The sequence below is a fragment of the Montipora foliosa genome, unplaced genomic scaffold (genome assembly GCF_036669935.1).
Source record: "Montipora foliosa isolate CH-2021 unplaced genomic scaffold, ASM3666993v2 scaffold_303, whole genome shotgun sequence".
NCBI lineage: Eukaryota > Metazoa > Cnidaria > Anthozoa > Scleractinia > Acroporidae > Montipora > Montipora foliosa.
Genome location: NW_027179604.1, coordinates 19,303 through 33,532, shown reverse-complemented (window position 1 = coordinate 33,532; position 14,230 = coordinate 19,303). Strand labels below are relative to the sequence as shown.

General features: G+C 44.1%; 18 non-coding genes and 9 pseudogenes across 18 annotated transcripts; all 27 read right to left on the bottom strand.

The window, feature by feature from the left end:
- Positions 1 to 463: 463 nt before the first annotated feature.
- On the bottom strand, positions 464 to 582 carry LOC137986944 (5S ribosomal RNA). Its single transcript, XR_011120149.1, has one exon. It is a non-coding gene; the product is annotated as a 5S ribosomal RNA (ribosomal RNA).
- A 326-nt stretch (positions 583 to 908) lies between these two features.
- Positions 909 to 1,027, bottom strand: LOC137986943 (5S ribosomal RNA). The gene has a single exon (XR_011120148.1). It is a non-coding gene; the product is annotated as a 5S ribosomal RNA (ribosomal RNA).
- Positions 1,028 to 1,353: 326 nt separating this feature from the next.
- On the bottom strand, positions 1,354 to 1,472 carry LOC137986941 (5S ribosomal RNA). Its single transcript, XR_011120146.1, has one exon. It is a non-coding gene; the product is annotated as a 5S ribosomal RNA (ribosomal RNA).
- Positions 1,473 to 1,803: 331 nt separating this feature from the next.
- On the bottom strand, positions 1,804 to 1,922 carry LOC137986954 (5S ribosomal RNA; annotated as a pseudogene).
- Positions 1,923 to 2,248: 326 nt separating this feature from the next.
- LOC137986939 (5S ribosomal RNA) lies at positions 2,249 to 2,367 on the bottom strand. Its single transcript, XR_011120145.1, has one exon. It is a non-coding gene; the product is annotated as a 5S ribosomal RNA (ribosomal RNA).
- A 746-nt stretch (positions 2,368 to 3,113) lies between these two features.
- LOC137986950 (5S ribosomal RNA) lies at positions 3,114 to 3,233 on the bottom strand (annotated as a pseudogene).
- A 776-nt stretch (positions 3,234 to 4,009) lies between these two features.
- Positions 4,010 to 4,128, bottom strand: LOC137986938 (5S ribosomal RNA). Its single transcript, XR_011120144.1, has one exon. It is a non-coding gene; the product is annotated as a 5S ribosomal RNA (ribosomal RNA).
- Positions 4,129 to 4,455: 327 nt separating this feature from the next.
- On the bottom strand, positions 4,456 to 4,574 carry LOC137986937 (5S ribosomal RNA). Its single transcript, XR_011120143.1, has one exon. It is a non-coding gene; the product is annotated as a 5S ribosomal RNA (ribosomal RNA).
- A 331-nt stretch (positions 4,575 to 4,905) lies between these two features.
- Positions 4,906 to 5,024, bottom strand: LOC137986958 (5S ribosomal RNA; annotated as a pseudogene).
- Positions 5,025 to 5,794: 770 nt separating this feature from the next.
- On the bottom strand, positions 5,795 to 5,913 carry LOC137986936 (5S ribosomal RNA). The gene has a single exon (XR_011120142.1). It is a non-coding gene; the product is annotated as a 5S ribosomal RNA (ribosomal RNA).
- A 325-nt stretch (positions 5,914 to 6,238) lies between these two features.
- On the bottom strand, positions 6,239 to 6,357 carry LOC137986967 (5S ribosomal RNA). The gene has a single exon (XR_011120160.1). It is a non-coding gene; the product is annotated as a 5S ribosomal RNA (ribosomal RNA).
- A 774-nt stretch (positions 6,358 to 7,131) lies between these two features.
- On the bottom strand, positions 7,132 to 7,250 carry LOC137987009 (5S ribosomal RNA). The gene has a single exon (XR_011120198.1). It is a non-coding gene; the product is annotated as a 5S ribosomal RNA (ribosomal RNA).
- A 325-nt stretch (positions 7,251 to 7,575) lies between these two features.
- On the bottom strand, positions 7,576 to 7,694 carry LOC137986956 (5S ribosomal RNA; annotated as a pseudogene).
- Positions 7,695 to 8,021: 327 nt separating this feature from the next.
- Positions 8,022 to 8,140, bottom strand: LOC137987008 (5S ribosomal RNA). The gene has a single exon (XR_011120197.1). It is a non-coding gene; the product is annotated as a 5S ribosomal RNA (ribosomal RNA).
- A 328-nt stretch (positions 8,141 to 8,468) lies between these two features.
- On the bottom strand, positions 8,469 to 8,586 carry LOC137986949 (5S ribosomal RNA; annotated as a pseudogene).
- A 326-nt stretch (positions 8,587 to 8,912) lies between these two features.
- Positions 8,913 to 9,032, bottom strand: LOC137986957 (5S ribosomal RNA; annotated as a pseudogene).
- A 328-nt stretch (positions 9,033 to 9,360) lies between these two features.
- Positions 9,361 to 9,479, bottom strand: LOC137986935 (5S ribosomal RNA). The gene has a single exon (XR_011120141.1). It is a non-coding gene; the product is annotated as a 5S ribosomal RNA (ribosomal RNA).
- A 327-nt stretch (positions 9,480 to 9,806) lies between these two features.
- LOC137987007 (5S ribosomal RNA) lies at positions 9,807 to 9,925 on the bottom strand. Its single transcript, XR_011120196.1, has one exon. It is a non-coding gene; the product is annotated as a 5S ribosomal RNA (ribosomal RNA).
- A 329-nt stretch (positions 9,926 to 10,254) lies between these two features.
- On the bottom strand, positions 10,255 to 10,375 carry LOC137986955 (5S ribosomal RNA; annotated as a pseudogene).
- Positions 10,376 to 10,696: 321 nt separating this feature from the next.
- LOC137986952 (5S ribosomal RNA) lies at positions 10,697 to 10,817 on the bottom strand (annotated as a pseudogene).
- A 327-nt stretch (positions 10,818 to 11,144) lies between these two features.
- Positions 11,145 to 11,263, bottom strand: LOC137987006 (5S ribosomal RNA). The gene has a single exon (XR_011120195.1). It is a non-coding gene; the product is annotated as a 5S ribosomal RNA (ribosomal RNA).
- Positions 11,264 to 11,590: 327 nt separating this feature from the next.
- Positions 11,591 to 11,709, bottom strand: LOC137987005 (5S ribosomal RNA). Its single transcript, XR_011120194.1, has one exon. It is a non-coding gene; the product is annotated as a 5S ribosomal RNA (ribosomal RNA).
- Positions 11,710 to 12,036: 327 nt separating this feature from the next.
- LOC137987002 (5S ribosomal RNA) lies at positions 12,037 to 12,155 on the bottom strand. The gene has a single exon (XR_011120192.1). It is a non-coding gene; the product is annotated as a 5S ribosomal RNA (ribosomal RNA).
- Positions 12,156 to 12,482: 327 nt separating this feature from the next.
- On the bottom strand, positions 12,483 to 12,601 carry LOC137987001 (5S ribosomal RNA). The gene has a single exon (XR_011120191.1). It is a non-coding gene; the product is annotated as a 5S ribosomal RNA (ribosomal RNA).
- Positions 12,602 to 12,928: 327 nt separating this feature from the next.
- On the bottom strand, positions 12,929 to 13,047 carry LOC137987000 (5S ribosomal RNA). The gene has a single exon (XR_011120190.1). It is a non-coding gene; the product is annotated as a 5S ribosomal RNA (ribosomal RNA).
- A 322-nt stretch (positions 13,048 to 13,369) lies between these two features.
- Positions 13,370 to 13,488, bottom strand: LOC137986999 (5S ribosomal RNA). The gene has a single exon (XR_011120189.1). It is a non-coding gene; the product is annotated as a 5S ribosomal RNA (ribosomal RNA).
- Positions 13,489 to 13,815: 327 nt separating this feature from the next.
- LOC137986948 (5S ribosomal RNA) lies at positions 13,816 to 13,933 on the bottom strand (annotated as a pseudogene).
- Positions 13,934 to 14,230: the final 297 nt, after the last annotated feature.

Genomic DNA, 14,230 nt, shown 5'->3' with positions numbered 1-14,230 from the left:
AAAATAGAAAGTCTACAACACGAGATATTCACAAGCGGTCTCCCGTCGAAGTACTACTCTCGCCCTACAGGATTTGACTAAACGTGGATCGGACGAGACCCGGTTTTTGCCTGTGGTATGGTTAGGAGACGGGAAGAAAGCCCGTTCTCGTTCTTGTTGTGTGTTTTGAGCGGGCAAGTTGAACTGAGCAAATAACTGTTTCCTCTGTGATGGTTCTTTAACCCTTCACCGGTAATAGCATTGGTAAAATGCAGAGAGTTAATGTTTCCCGTTCAAAAATTCCTTTCAACATCCGGGGACTCGAGTAAACAAAGCTTTTCCACGATTCGATTCCATGGAATGTCATTTGCTAAAGCTTGAATTGTGACGACAAGTTTACAAGCGCGCGTGCTAATTAGCTCAATGCCCACAGAAAACCAAAGTAAAACAAGTCATATAACGACAAAATGTAGAGTCAAATAGAAGTCTACAACACGAGATATTCCCAAGCGGTCTCCCGTCGAAGTACTACTCTCGCCCTACAGGATTTGACTACGGGGATCGGACGAGACCCGGTTTTTTGCCTGTGGTATGGTCGTAGACGGAAGAAAGCCCGTTTTGTTGTGTGTTTTGAGCGGGCAAGTTGAACTGAGCAAATAACTGTTTCCTCTGTGATGGTTCTTTAACCCTTCACCGGCAATGGCATTGGTAAAATGCAGAGAGTTAATGTTTCCCGTTCAAAAATTCCTTTCAACATCCGGGGACTCGAGTAAACAAAGCTTTTCCTCGATTCGATTCCATGGAATGTCATTTGCTAAAGCTTGAATTGTGACGACAAGTTTTACAAGCGCGCGTGCTAATTAGCTCAATGCCCACAGAAAACCAAAGTAAAACAAGTCATATAACGACAAAATGTAGAGTCAAATAGAAGTCTACAACACGAGATATTCCCAAGCGGTCTCCCGTCGAAGTACTACTCTCGCCCTACAGGATTTGACTACGGGGATCGGACGAGACCCGGTTTTTTGCCTGTGGTATGGTCGTAGACGGAAGAAAGCCAGTTCTTGTTGTGTGTTTTGAGCGGGCAAGTTGAACTGAGCAAATAACTGTTTCCTCTGTGATGGTTCTTTAACCCTTCACCGGCAATGGCATTGGTAAAATGCAGAGAGTTAATGTTTCCCGTTCAAAAATTCCTTTCAACATCCGGGACTCGAGTAAACAAAGCTTTTCCACGATTCGATTCCATGGAATGTCATTTTCTAAAGCTTGAATTGTGACGACAAGTTTTACAAGCCCGCCTGCTAATTAGCTCAATGCCCACAGAAAACCAAAGTAAAACAAGTCATATAACGACAAAATGTAGAGTCAAATAGAAGTCTACAACACGAGATATTCCCAAGCGGTCTCCCGTCGAAGTACTACTCTCGCCCTACAGGATTTGACTACGGGGATCGGACGAGACCCGGTTTTTTGCCTGTGGTATGGTCGTAGACGGAACGAAGAAAGCCCGTTCTTGTTGTGTGTTTTGAGCGGGCAAGTTGAACTGAGCAAATAACTGTTTCCTCTGTGATGGGTTCTTTAACCCTTCACCGGCAATGGCATTGGTAAAATGCAGAGAGTTAATGTTTCCCGTTCAAAAATTCCTTTCAACATCGGGGACTCGAGTAAACAAAGCTTTTCCCCGATTCGATTCCATCGGAATGTCATTTTCTAAAGCTTGAATTGTGACGACAAGTTTACAAGCGCGCGTGCTAATTAGCTCAATGCCCACAGAAAACCAAAGTAAAACAAGTCATATAACGACAAAATGTAGAGTCAAATAGAAGTCTACAACACGAGATATTCCCAAGCGGTCTCCCGTCGAAGTACTACTCTCGCCCTACAGGATTTGACTACGGGGATCGGACGAGACCGGTTTTTTGCCTTGTGGTATGGTCGTAGACGGAAGAAAGCCCGTTCTTGTTGTGTGTTTTGAGCGGGCAAGTTTGAACTGAGCAAATAACTGTTTCCTCTGTGATGGTTCTTTAACCCTTCACCGGCAATGGCATTGGTAAAATGCAGAGAGTTAATGTTTCCCGTTCAAAAATTCCTTTCAACATCCGGGACTCGAGTAAACAAAGCTTTTCCCGATTCGATTCCATGGAATGTCATTTCTAAAGCTTGAATTGTGACGACAAGTTTTTACAAGCGCGCGTGCTAATTAGCTCAATGCCCACAGAAAACCAAAGTAAAACAAGTCATATAACGACAAAATGTAGAGTCAAATAGAAGTCTACAACACGAGATATTCCCAAGCGGTCTCCCGTCGAAGTACTACTCTCGCCCTACAGGATTTGACTACGGGGATCGGACGAGACCCGGTTTTTTGCCTGTGGTATGGTCGTAGACGGAAGAAAGCCCGTTCTTGTTGTGTGTTTTGAGCGGGCAAGTTGAACTGAGCAAATAACTGTTTCCTCTGTGATGGTTCTTTAACCCTTCACCGGCAATGGCATTGTTAAAATGCAGAGAGTTAATGTGTTCCGTTCAAAAATTCCTTTCAACATCCGGGGACTCGAGTAAACAAAGCTTTTCCCCGATTCGATTCCATGGAATGTCATTTTCTAAAGCTTGAATTGTGACGACAAGTTTTACAAGCGCGCGTGCTAATTAGCTCAATGCCCACAGAAAACCAAAGTAAACAAGTCATATAACGACAAAATGTAGAGTCAAATAGAAGTCTACAACACGAGATATTCCCAAGCGGTCTCCCGTCGAAGTACGGGGATCGGACGAGACCCGGTTTTTTGCCTGTGGTATGGTCGTAGACGGAAGAAAGCCCGTTCTTGTTGTGTGTTTTGAGCGGGCAAGTTGAACTGAGCAAATAACTGTTTCCTCTGTGATGGTTCTTTAACCCTTCACCGGCAATGGCATTGGTAAAATGCAGAGAGTTAATGTTTCCCGTTCAAAAACTTCCTTTCAACATCCGGGGACTCGAGTAAACAAAGCTGTTCCCCGATTCGATTCCATGGAATGTCATTTTTAAAGCTTGAATTGTGACGACAAGTTTTACAAGCGCGCGTGCTAATTAGCTCAATGCCCACAGAAAACCAAAGTAAAACAAGTCATATAACGACAAAATGTAGATGTCAAATAGAAGTCTACAACACGAGATATTCCCAAGCGGTCTCCCGTCGAAGTACTACTCTCGCCCTACAGGATTTCGACTACGGGGATCGGACGAGACCCGGTTTTTTGCCTGTGGTATGGTCGTAGACGGAAGAACGCCCGTTCTTGTTGTGTGTTTTGAGCGGGCAAGTTGAACTGAGCAAATAACTGTTTCCTCTGTGAATGGTTCTTTAACCCTTCACCGGCAATGGCATTGGTAAAATGCAGAGAGTTAATGTTTCCCGTTCAAAAATTCCTTTCAACATCCGGGACTCGAGTAAAACAAAGCTTTTCCCCGATTCGATTCCATGGGAATGTCATTTTCTAAAGCTTGAATTGTGACGACAAGTTTTACAAGCGCGCGTGCTAATTAGCTCAATGCCCACAGAAAACCAAAGTAAAACAAGTCATATAACGACAATGTGTAGAGGCCTTGAGAAGTCAACACCACGAGATATTCCCCGTAGGACTCCCGACGAAGTACTACTCTCGCCCTACTGGATGTGTCTGCGGGGATCGGACCGAGACCCGGTTTTTTGCCTGTGGTATGGTCGTAGACGGAAGAAAGCCCGTTCTTGTTGTGTGTTTTGAGCGGGCAAGTTGAACTGAGCAAATAACTGTTTCCTCTGTGATGGTTCTTTAACCCTTCACCGGCAATGGCATTGGTAACATGCAGAGAGTTAATGTTTCCCGTTAAAAATTTCTTTTCAACATCCGGGGACTCGAGTAAACAAAGCTTTCCCCCGATTCGATTCCATGGAATGTCATTTTCTAAAGCTTGAATTGTGACGACAAGTTTTACAAGCGCGCGTGCTAATTAGCTCAATGCCCACAGAAAACCAAAGTAAAACAAGTCATATAACGACAAATAGTAGAGTCAAATAGAAGTCTACAACACGAGATATTCCCAAGCGGTCTCCCGTCGAAGTACTACTCTCGCCCTACAGGATTTGACTACGGGGATCGGACGAGACCCGGTTTTTTGCCTGTGGTATGGTCGTAGACGGAAGAAAGCCCGTTCTTGTTGTGTGTTTTGAGCGGGCAAGTTGAACTGAGCAAATAACTGTTTCCTCTGTGATGGTTCTTTATAACTTCACCGGCAATGGCATTGGTAAAATGCAGAGAGTTAATGTTTCCCGTTCAAAAATTCCTTTCAACATCCGGGGACTCGAGTAAACAAAGCTTTTCCCCGATTCGATTCCATGGAATGTCATTTTCTAAAGCTTGAATTGTGACGACAAGTTTTACAAGCGCGCGTGCTAATTAGCTCAATGCCCACAGAAAACCAAAGTAAAACAAGTCATATAACGACAAAATGTAGAGTCAAATAGAAGTCTACAACACGAGATATTCCCAAGCGGTCTCCCGTCGAAGTACTACTCTCGCCCTACAGGATTTGACTACGGGGATCGGACGAGACCCGGTTTTTTGCCTGTGGTATGGTCGTAGACGGAAGAAAGCCCGTTCTTGTTGTGTGTTTTGAGCGGGCAAGTTGAACTGAGCAAATAACTGTTTCCTCTGTGATGGTTCTTTAACCCTTCACCGGCAATGGCATTGGTTAAAATGCAGAGAGTTAATGTTTCCCGTTCAAAAATTCCTTTCAACATCCGGGGACTCGAGTAAACAAAGCTTTTCCCCGATTCGATTCCATGGAATGTCATTTTCTAAAGCTTGAATTGTGACGACAAGTTTTACAAGCGCGCGTGCATAATTAGCTCAATGCCCACAGAAAACCAAAGTAAAAACAACGTCATATAACGACAAAATGTAGAGTCAAATAGAAGTCTACAACACGAGATATTCCCAAGAGGTCTCCCGTAGAAGTACTACAAACTCCCTACAGGAATTCACTACGGGGATCGGACGAGACCCGGTTTTTTTCCTGTTGTAAGGTCGTAGACGGAAGAAAGCCCGTTCTTGTTGTGTGTTTTGAGCGGGCAAGTTGAACTGAGCAAATAACTGTTTACTCTGTGATGGTTCTTTATCCCTTCACCGGCAATGGCATTGGTATTATGCAGATAGTTAATGTTTCCCGTTCTTAAATTCCTTTCAACATCCGGGGACTCGAGTAAACAAAGCTTTTCCCGATTCGATTCCATGGAATGTCATTTTCTAAAGCTTGAATTGTGACGACAAGTTTTACACGCGCGCGTGCTAATTAGCTCAATGCCCACAGAAAACCAAGTAAAACAAGTCATATAACGACAAAATGTATAGTCAAATAGAAGTCTACAACACGAGATATTACCAAGCGGTCTCCCGTCGAAGTACTACTCTCGCACTACAGGATATGACTACTGTGATCGGACGATACCAGGTTTTTTGCAGGTGGTATGGTCGTAGACGGAAGAAAGCCCGTTCTTGTTGTGTGTTTTGAGCGGGCAAGTTGAACTGAGCAAATAACTGTTTCCTCTGTGATGGTTCTTTAACCCTTCACCGGCAATGGCATTGGTAAAATGCAGAGAGTTAATGTTTCCCGTTCAAAAATTCCTTTCAGCATACGGGGACTCGAGAAAACAAAACATTTCCCAGATACGATTCCATGGAAGGGCATTTTATAAAGCATGAATTGTGACGACAAGTTTACAAGCGCGCGTGCTAATTAGCTCAATGCCCAAAGAAAACCAAAGTAAAACAAGTCATATCACGACAAAATGTAGAGTCAAATAGAAGTCTACAACACGAGATATTCCCAAGCGGTCTCCCGTCGAAGTACTACTCTCGCCCTACAGGATTTGACTACGGGGATCGGACGAGACCCGGTTTTTTGCCTGTGGTATGGTCGTAGACGGAAGAAAGCCCGTTCTTGTTGTGTGTTTTGAGCGGGCAAGTTGAACTGAGCAAATAACTGTTTCCTCTGTGATGGTTCTTTAACCCTTCACCGGCAATGGCATTGGTAAAATGCAGAGAGTTAATGTTTCCCGTTCAAAAATTCCTTTCAACATCCGGGGACTCGAGTAAACAAAGCTTTTCCCGATTCGATTCCATGGAATGTCATTTCTAAAGCTTGAATTGTGACGACAAGGTTTACAAGCGCGCGTGCTAATTAGCTCAATGCCCACAGAAAACCAAAGTAAAACAAGTCATATAACGACAAAATGTAGAGTCAAATAGAAGTCTACAACACGAGATATTCCAAAGCGGTCTCCCGTCGAAGTACTACTCTCGCCCTACAGGATTTGACTACGGGGATCGGACGAGACCCGGTTTTTTTCCTGTGGTATGGTCGTAGACGGAAGACAAGCCCGTTCTTGTTGTGTGTTTTGAGCGGGCAAGTTGAACTGAGCAAATAACTGTTTCCTCTGTGATGGTTCTTTAACCCTTCACAGGAAATGGCATTGGTAACATGAAGAGAGTTAATGTTTCCCGCTCAAAAATTCCTTTCATACATCCGGGACTCGAGTAAACAAAGCTTTTCCCCGATTCGATTCCATGGCATGTCATTTTCTAAAGCTTGAATTGTGACGACAAGTTTTACAAGCGCGCGTGCTAATTAGCTCAATGCCCACAGAAAACCAAAAGTAAAACAATTCATATAACGACAAAATTGATGGGCAAATAGAACTCTACAACACGAGATATTCCCAAGCGGTCTCCCGTCGAATTACTACTCGCGCCCTACAGTATTTTACTACGGTTAGCTTACGAGACCCGGTTTTTTGCCTGTGGTATGGTCGTAGACGGAAGAAAGCCCGTTCTTGTTGTGTGTTTTGAGCGGGCAAGTTGAAACTGAGCAAATAACTGTTTCCTCTGTGATGGTTCTTTAACCCTTCACCGGCAATGGCATTGGTAAAATGCAGAGAGTTAATGTTTCCCGTTCAAAAATTCCTTTCAACATCCGGGACTCGAGTAAACAAAGCTTTTCCCCGATTCGATTCCATGGAATGTCATTTCTAAAGCTTGAATTGTGACGACAAGTTTTACAAGCGCGCGTGCTAATTAGCTCAATGCCCACAGAAAACCAAAGTAAAACAAGTCATATAACGACAAAATGTGGAGTCAAATAGAAGTCTACAACACGAGATATTCCCAAGCGGTCTCCCGTCGAAGTACTACTCTCGCCCTACAGGATTTGACTACGGGGATCGGACGAGACCCGGTTTTTTGCCTGTGGTATGGTCGTAGACGGAAGAAAGCCCGTCTTGTTGTGTGTTTTGAGCGGGCATAGTTGACTGAGCAAATAACTGTTTCCTCTGTGATGGTTCTTTAACCCTCACCGGCAATGGCATTGGTAAAATGCAGAGAGTTAATGGTTTCCCGTTCAAAAGTTCCTTTCAACATCCGGGACTCGACGTAAACAAGCTCTCCCCCGATTCGATTCCATGGAATGTCATTTTCTAAAGCTTGAATTGTGACGACAAGTTTTACCAGCGCGCGTGCTAATTAGCTCAATGCCCACAGAAAACCAAAGTAAAACAAGTCATATAACGACAAAATGTAGAGTCAAATAGAAGTCTACAACACGAGATATTCCCAAGCGGTCTCCACGTCGAAGTACTACTCTCGCCCTACAGGATTTGACTACGGGGATCGGACGAGACCGGTTTTTTGCCTGTGGTATGGTCGTAGACGGAAGAAAGCCCGTTCTTGTTGTGTGTTTTGAGCGGGCAAGTTGAACTGAGCAAATAACTGTTTCCTCTGTGATGGTTCTTTAACCCTTCACCGGCAATGGCATTGGTAAAATGCAGAGAGTTAATGTTTCCCGTTCAAAAATTCCTTTCAACATCCGGGGACTCGAGTAAACAAAGCTTTTCTCCGATTCGATTCCATGGAATGTCATTTTCTAAAGCTTGAATTGTGACGACAAGTTTTACAAGCGCGCGTGCTAATTAGCTCAATGCCCACAGAAAACCAAAGTAAAACAAGTCATATAACGACAAAATGTAGAGTCAAATAGAAGTCTACAACACGAGATATTCCCAAGCGGTCTCCCGTCGAAGTACTACTCTCGCCCTACAGGATTTGACTACGGGGATCGGACGAGACCCGGTTTTTTGCCTGTGGTATGGTCGTAGACGGAAGAAAGCCCGTTCTTGTTGTGTGTTTGAGCGGGCAAGTTGAACTGAGCATATAACTGTTTCCTCTGTGATGGTTCTTTAACCCTTCACCGGCAATGGCATTGGTAAAATGCAGAGAGTTAATGTTTCCCGTTCAAAAATTCCTTTCAACATCCGGGGACTCGAGTAACAACAAAGCTTTTCCCGATTCGATTCCATGGAATGTCATTTTCTAAAGCTTGAATTGTGAACGACAAGTTTTACAAGCGCGCGTGCTAATTAGCTCAATGCCCACAGAAAACCAAAGTAAAACAAGTCATATAACGACAAAATGTAGAGTCAAATAGAAGTCTACAACACGAGATATTCCCAAGCGGTCTCCCGTCGAAGTACTACTCTCGCCCTACAGGATTTGACTACGGGGATCGGACGAGACCCGGTTTTTGCCTGTGGTATGGTCGTAGACGGAAGAAAGCCCGTTCTTGTTGTGTGTTTTGAGCGGGCAAGTTGAACTGAGCAAATAACTGTTTCCTCTGTGATGGTTCTTTAACCCTTCACCGGCAATGGCATTGGTAAAATGCAGAGAGTTAATGTTTCCCGTTCAAAAATTCCTTTCAACATCCGGGACTCGAGTAAACAAAGCTTTTCCCCGATTCGATTCCATGGAATGTCATTTTCTAAAGCTTGAATTGTGACGACAAGTTTTACAAGCGCGCGTGCTAATTAGCTCGATGCCCACAGAAAACCCAAGTAAAACAAGTCATAAAACGACAAAATGTAGAGTCAAATAGAAGTCTACAACACGACATATTCCCAAGCGGTCTCCCGTCGAAAGTACTACTCTCGCCCTACCGGATTTGACTACGGGGATCGGACGAGACCCGGTTTTTTGCCTGTGGTATGGTCGTAGGACGGAAGGAAAGCCCGTTCTTGTTGTGTGTTTTGAGCGGGCAAGTTGAACTGAGCAAATAACTGTTTCCTCTGTGATGGTTCTTTAACCCTTCACCGGCAATGGCATTGGTAAAATGCAGAGAGTTAATGTTTCCCGTTCAAAAATTCCTTTCAACATCCGGGACTCGAGTAAACAAAGCTTTTCCCCGATTCGATTCCATGGAATGTCATTTCTAAAGCTTGAATTGTGACGACAAGTTTTACAAGCGCGCGTGCTAATTAGCTCCAATGCCCACAGAAAACCAAAGTAAAACAAGTCATATAACGACAAAATGTAGAGTCAAATAGAAGTCTACAACACGAGATATTCCCAAGCGGTCTCCCGTCGAAGTACTACTCTCGCCCTACAGGATTTGACTACGGGGATCGGACGAGACCCGGTATTTTTCCTGTGGTATGGTCGTAGACGGAAGAAAGCCCGTTCTTGTTGTGTGTTTTGAGCGGGCAAGTTGAACTGAGCAAATAACTGTTTCCTCTGTGATGGTTCTTTAACCCTTCACCGGCAATGGCATTGGTAAAATGCAGAGAGTTAATGTTTCCCGTTCAAAAATTCCTTTCAACATCCGGGGACTCGAGTAAACAAAGCTTTTCCCCGATTCGATTCCATGGACTGTCATTTTCTAAAGCTTGAATTGTGACGACAAGTTTTACAAGCGCGCGTGCTAATTAGCTCAATGCCCACAGAAAACCAAAGTAAAACAAGTCATATAACGACAAAATGTAGAGTCAAATAGAAGTCTACAACACGAGATATTCCCAAGCGGTCTCCCGTCGAAGTACTACTCTCGCCCTACAGGATTTGACTACGGGGATCGGACGAGACCCGGTTTTTTGCCTGTGGTATGGTCGTAGACGGAAGAAAGCCCGTTCTTGTTGTGTGTTTTGAGCGGGCAAGTTGAACTGAGCAAATAACTGTTTCCTCTGTGATGGTTCTTTACCCCTTCCACGGCAATGGCCTTGGTAAAATGCAGAGAGTTAATGTTTCCCGTTCAAAAATTCCTTTCAACATCCGGGGACTCGAGTAAACAAAGCTTTTCCCCCGATTCGATTCCATGGAATGTCATTTTCTAAAGCTTGAATTGTGGACGACAAGTTTTACAAGCGCGCGTGCTAATTAGCTCAATGCCCACAGAAAACCAAAGTAAAACAAGTCATATAACGACAAAGTGTAGAGTAAAATAGAAGTCTACAACACGAGATATTACCAAGCGGTCTCCCGTCGAAGTACTACTCTCTGCCCTACAGGATTTGACTACGGGGATCGGACGAGACCCGGTTTTTTTGCCTGTGGTATGGTCGTAGACGGAAGAAAGCCCGTTTCTTGTTGTGTGTTTGAGCGGGCAAGTTGAACTGAGCAAATAACTGTTTCCTCTGTGATGGTTCTTTAACCCTTCACCGGCAATGGCATTGGTAAAATGCAGAGAGTTAATGTTTCCCGTTCAAAAATTCCTTTCAACATCCGGGGACTCGAGTAAACAAAGCTTTTCCTCGATTCCATGGAATGTCATTTTCTAAAGCTTGAATTGTGACGACAAGTTTTACAAGCGCGCGTGCTAATTAGCTCAATGCCCACAGAAACCAAAGTAAAACAAGTCATATAACGACAAAATGTAGAGTCACATAGAAGTCTACAACACGAGATATTCCCAAGCGGTCTCCCGTCGAAGTACTACTCTCGCCCTACAGGATTTGACTACGGGGATGCGGACGAGACCCGGTTTTTTTGCCTGTGGTATGGTCGTAGACGGAAGAAAGCCCGTTCTTGTTGTGTGTTTTGAGCGGGCAATTGGAACTGAGCAAATAACTGTTTCCTCTGTGATGGTTCTTTAACCCTTCACCGGCAATGGCATTGGTAAAATGCAGAGAGTTAATGTTTCCGTTCAAAAATTCCTTTCAACATCCGGGGACTCGAGTAAACAAAGCTTTTCCCCGATTTCGATTCCATGGAATGTCATTTCTAAAGCTGTGAATTGTGACGACAAGTTTTACAAGCGCGCGTGCTAATTAGCTCAATGCCCACAGAAAACCAAAGTAAAACAAGTCATATAACGACAAAATGTAGAGTCAAATAGAAGTCTACAACACGAGATATTCCCAAGCGGTCTCCCGTCGAAGTACTACTCTCGCCCTACAGGATTTGACTACGGGGATCGGACGAGACCCGGTTTTTTGCCTGTGGTATGGTCGTAGACGGAAGAAAGCCCGTTCTTGTTGTGTGTTTTGAGCGGGCAAGTTGAACTGAGCAAATAACTGTTTCCTCTGTGATGGTTCTTTAACCCTTCACCGGCAATGGCATTGGTAAAATGCAGAGAGTTAATGTTTCCCGTTCAAAAATTCCTTTCAACATCCGGGGACTCGAGTAAACAAAGCTTTTCCCCGATTCGATTCCATGGAATGTCATTTTCTAAAGCTTGAATTGTGACGACAAGTTTTACAAGCGCGCGTGCTAATTAGCTCAATGCCCACAGAAAACCAAAGTAAAACAAGTCATATAACGACAAAATGTAGAGTCAAATAGAAGTCTACAACACGAGATATTCCCAAGCGGTCTCCCGTCGAAGTACTACTCTCGCCCTACAGGATTTGACTACGGGGATCGGACGAGACCCGGTTTTTTGCCTGTGGTATGGTCGTAGACGGAAGAAAGCCCGTTCTTGTTGTGTGTTTTGAGCGGGCAAGTTGAACTGAGCAAATAACTGTTTCCTCTGTGATGGTTCTTTAACCCTTCACCGGCAATGGCATTGGTAAAATGCAGAGAGTTAATGTTTCCCGTTCAAAAATTCCTTTCAACATCCGGGGACTCGAGTAAACAAAGCTTTTCCCCGATTCGATTCCATGGAATGTCATTTTCTAAAGCTTGAATTGTGACGACAAGTTTTACAAGCGCGCGTGCTAATTAGCTCAATGCCCACAGAAAACCAAAGTAAAACAAGTCATATAACGACAAAATGTAGAGTCAAATAGAAGTCTACAACACGAGATATTCCCAAGCGGTCTCCCGTCGAAGTACTACTCTCGCCCTACAGGATTTGACTACGGGGATCGGACGAGACCCGGTTTTTTGCCTGTGGTATGGTCGTAGACGGAAGAAAGCCCGTTCTTGTTGTGTGTTTTGAGCGGGCAAGTTGAACTGAGCAAATAACTGTTTCCTCTGTGATGGTTCTTTAACCCTTCACCGGCAATGGCATTGGTAAAATGCAGAGAGTTAATGTTTCCCGTTCAAAAATTCCTTTCAACATCCGGGGACTCGAGTAAACAAAGCTTTTCCCCGATTCGATTCCATGGAATGTCATTTTCTAAAGCTTGAATTGTGACGACAAGTTTTACAAGCGCGCGTGCTAATTAGCTCAATGCCCACAGAAAACCAAAGTAAAACAAGTCATATAACGACAAAATGTAGAGTCAAATAGAAGTCTACAACACGAGATATTCCCAAGCGGTCTCCCGTCGAAGTACTACTCTCGCCCTACAGGATTTGACTACGGGGATCGGACGAGACCCGGTTTTTTGCCTGTGGTATGGTCGTAGACGGAAGAAAGCCCGTTCTTGTTGTGTGTTTTGAGCGGGCAAGTTGAACTGAGCAAATAACTGTTTCCTCTGTGATGGTTCTTTAACCCTTCACCGGCAATGGCATTGGTAAAATGCAGAGAGTTAATGTTTCCCGTTCAAAAATTCCTTTCAACATCCGGGGACTCGAGTAAACAAAGCTTTTCCCCGATTCGATTCCATGGAATGTCATTTTCTAAAGCTTGAATTGTGACGACAAGTTTTACAAGCGCGCGTGCTAATTAGCTCAATGCCCACAGAAAACCAAAGTAAAACAAGTCATATAACGACAAAATGTAGAGTCAAATAGAAGTCTACAACACGAGATATTCCCAAGCGGTCTCCCGTCGAAGTACTACTCTCGCCCTACAGGATTTGACTACGGGGATCGGACGAGACCCGGTTTTTTGCCTGTGGTATGGTCGTAGACGGAAGAAAGCCCGTTCTTGTTGTGTGTTTTGAGCGGGCAAGTTGAACTGAGCAAATAACTGTTTCCTCTGTGATGGTTCTTTAACCCTTCACCGGCAATGGCATTGGTAAAATGCAGAGAGTTAATGTTTCCCGTTCAAAAATTCCTTTCAACATCCGGGGACTCGAGTAAACAAAGCTTTTCCTCGATTCCATGGAATGTCATTTTCTAAAGCTTGAATTGTGACGACAAGTTTTACAAGCGCGCGTGCTAATTAGCTCAATGCCCACAGAAAACCAAAGTAAAACAAGTCATATAACGACAAAATGTAGAGTCAAATAGAAGTCTACAACACGAGATATTCCCAAGCGGTCTCCCGTCGAAGTACTACTCTCGCCCTACAGGATTTGACTACGGGGATCGGACGAGACCCGGTTTTTTGCCTGTGGTATGGTCGTAGACGGAAGAAAGCCCGTTCTTGTTGTGTGTTTTGAGCGGGCAAGTTGAACTGAGCAAATAACTGTTTCCTCTGTGATGGTTCTTTAACCCTTCACCGGCAATGGCATTGGTAAAATGCAGAGAGTTAATGTTTCCCGTTCAAAAATTCCTTTCAACATCCGGGGACTCGAGTAAACAAAGCTTTTCCCCGATTCGATTCCATGGAATGTCATTTTCTAAAGCTTGAATTGTGACGACAAGTTTTACAAGCGCGCGTGCTAATTAGCTCAATGCCCACAGAAAACCAAAGTAAAACAAGTCATATAACGACAAAATGTAGAGTCAAATAGAAGTCTACAACACGAGATATTCCCAAGCGGTCTCCCGTCGAAGTACTACTCTCGCCCTACAGGATTTGACTACGGGGATCGGACGAGACCCGGTTTTTGCCTGTGGTATGGTCGTAGACGGAAGAAAGCCCGTTCTTGTTGTGTGTTTTGAGCGGGCAAGTTGAACTGAGCAAATAACTGTTTCCTCTGTGATGGTTCTTTAACCCTTCACCGGCAATGGCATTGGTAAAATGCAGAGAGTTAATGTTTCCCGTTCAAAAATTCCTTTCAACATCCGGGACTCGAGTAAACAAAGCTTTTCCCCGATTCGATTCCATGGAATGTCATTTTCTAAAGCTTGAATTGTGACGACAAGTTTTACAAGCGCGCGTGCTAATTAGCTCAATGCCCACAGAAAACCAAAGTAAAACAAGTCA